General features: G+C 38.5%; 1 long non-coding RNA gene across 1 annotated transcript; it reads right to left on the bottom strand.

Annotated features, from left to right (window-relative positions):
* Positions 1-1106: 1106 nt before the first annotated feature.
* Positions 1107-2213, bottom strand: LOC110193826 (uncharacterized). Its single transcript, XR_002320553.2, has 3 exons — positions 2009-2213; positions 1730-1823; positions 1107-1182 (listed from the first exon to the last, which is right to left on the bottom strand). It is a non-coding gene; the product is annotated as an uncharacterized LOC110193826 (long non-coding RNA).
* Positions 2214-2972: the final 759 nt, after the last annotated feature.

Raw genomic sequence — 2972 nt, 5'->3', positions numbered from 1 at the left:
TGAAGTCTCCTAGAAGGGTGCCTCAATTTAAGGTGATCTGGGCCAGTAGTTCTAAACACAACATTCTATTTACAGTTTCTTGTTGTCCATTCCTCTAAATTTATGGTTTATGCAATGCTTTCTGATTGAAGCGAGGTTCCAAGATTATTCTGGGGTCATGCAGTCGTGAGCATCAGAGCCAGCTCCGGATAATAGGGCTTTTGTCTCTGAGTCTCCTACTTTATATTGCTTTTTAGTTATGAATAGAATTTTCTAGTGAGGTTATATTTTGGAGAGGCAGTCCAACTAAATCTCAATTAACCACAAAGCTTGAGGATGGGGGTGGTGTGAAAGGCAAGTGGAGGAAGAGTAATGAATTATTCTTGTATTTTGATACTTCCACAGATCTGTGATCTCATCTTTGTCACTATCCCCATCAATGGTGTGAGTTATAAAACATCCCTATTGAATCATTCCATGTGACTCAGCCATTTCTTCTTGTAAATCTTCCCATAGAGACATTGCTTAATGGAGAGCTTCCTTGAGATCTCTTACCCTTACCACCACACCGGTACAACACAAGACACGTTCTGTTATAGCATGGTCTTTCTACATGACTGGCCCACCACCATATCTGCACATATATATATATACATATATATATATATATGTATATATATATACACACACACACACACACACATACGTATACAAACATATGTATATGTATATATACATATACACACACATATGTATATGTATATATACATATACATATTATTATATATATATATATATATATATATATATATATATATATATATAAAAATTGCTGATTCCTTTCAATTCAATTCAATTCAATTCAAACATGATATAGTGGAAGGAATGCCTCACATAACACTTGTGAATCTTATTTCCTATGTGATCTTGGGCAAATCACTCCATTTCTCTGGGCCTCAGTTTCCTCATCTATAAAATGAAGTGAAATGCACTAGATGGCATCTGAAGTCCTTTCTAGCTCTTGATATATAATCCTAGGATTCTGCTTTATGCAAAATAGTGTGCGAGGTGCCGGGGATATAATTGTACCAGCAAAGATTCCCTGCCCCTAAGGAACTTACATTCAAGGGGGTGGGTTGGGAACACTGAAGGCTTCATAGAAGAGGTATCTTCTGAGCTGAGCATTGAAGGAAGACAAAGACTCTGAAAGGAAGTAGATTGATTGATGATTAAGGATCAGGAAGGACCTTAAGAATATAACTGAGGATGTGGTGGATGAGGGAGATTGGATTGTCTCTGTAGTGATCCCAGGACAGATTCTGGAAAGTTAGTTTAAAAAAACCCAAACAAATGGCTCCTGCAGAGAGAGCAACTACAGTGGGCTGGCTATGTTGTTGGAATGCCAAAGGTAGGCTTGCCTGAAAGAGTATTTTATGGAGAACTCACACAAGGCAAGCACTCACGTGGTGGTCAGAAGAAGAGATGTAAGGACACTCCCAAGATCTCTCTTAAGAACTTTGGAATTAATTGTGTGACATGGGAGACACTGGCACAGGACCACCCAGCATGTTGTGCTCTCATCAGAGAAGGTGATGTGCTCTATGAGCAAAGCAGAATTGAAGTAACTCAAAAGAAATATGAGATGTGCCAATTTAGAGAATCCCCCCCATATGGACTGTTTGTGCCTGACCTGTGCTAGAACATTACAAGTTCATATTGGTCAGATTAACCACAGTCAGACATACTGTACCTTGACTCTGGCAGAGAATGAAGGACAACAACCAAACAACCAACCATTTTCCTGGAGCAAATCATTTCACCTCTTTGTTGCCTAGCATTCTCATCTGCAAAGTGAAGAGATTAGGTTAGAGAATATATAAGGTTCTTCCCAGCTCTGCAGCAGTATCAATGAGCCAATGATTTATTTTGTGTGGAATGATGTGGAGGATACCTATTCTTAAGGAATTTTTAGTGGAGAAAACAAAGTACAAAAGCCTAAGGTAAGAGGGAGAAGGCAGGAAGTACTTACTATGTAAGTAATCTGAGCATTCCAAGGACTAAGGGCTCACTTCTGGCTAGGAGATCACAGGAGGTTTCATGGCAGAGATGGCACTGGGACTGAACCTTGGAGGATGGGTCCCATTTTTGAAGGGCGAGGTTGTAAGGAAGATCAATTCAGGCAGATGGAATAATGTGAACAGAAGATGGAAAACAAAAACTTGACACACTCCTCTGAAGGATCTGTTAAGAATGAGAAAGCTTTTTTAATAACTGTAGGATAATAGAATGAAAGCTAGACAGTACCTTATAGGTTATGTAGCCCCAGCTAACTCTCCACTTTCCATTTACAGCTCTGCTTGGTTTGAACTCTAGGGAACATGAGACTTCACTGGTCCAAGTCTATCCTCTTTCCAGCTTCCTTTCTTGTATTGTTTTCTCCCATTAGATTGTATGATGCTTAAAGATAGGAACTTTCTTTTTCTTACTTGTAGTACAGTGCACATTGTAGGTGCTTAATAAATGTTTATTGAATTGACTTGAACCCCTAATTTTACAAATTGAGAAACAAAGGCCCAGAGTGGTATTAAGGGTATGCCGGTAAATGTTTAATGCTTGGCTCTCAAAAAAAAAAATTAAGTACTCACAATGCACTTTTAAGTTATGCATTAAGGGATTTGCCACAATCCCATGTCCTTTGACTCCAGATCCAGCACTTTTCTCACTGTATCTAGTCTTTGAGGCCGTGGTATATTGTTAAAAGAACAAGACAAGGGGCCAGGAGGCCTGGGTTCTGTTTCAATCTCTGTCAATAAGTAATGTATGGTTCTGGACAATTGGCTAACTTATTACAACATATATACATACATACATATATACATATATACATACTTTTTGGAAGCAGTGACTTTTTCATTTTTTCTTGCACTCTAGCTAGCTCAGTGCCTGGGACATAATAGGAATTTAATAAATATTGCTGATTGATTGATTTACTT

Source organism: Phascolarctos cinereus, unplaced genomic scaffold (genome assembly GCF_003287225.1).
Source record: "Phascolarctos cinereus isolate Bilbo 61053 unplaced genomic scaffold, phaCin_HiC Scaffold_2;HRSCAF=192, whole genome shotgun sequence".
NCBI lineage: Eukaryota > Metazoa > Chordata > Mammalia > Diprotodontia > Phascolarctidae > Phascolarctos > Phascolarctos cinereus.
This window is presented reverse-complemented; position numbering and strand designations above follow the sequence as displayed.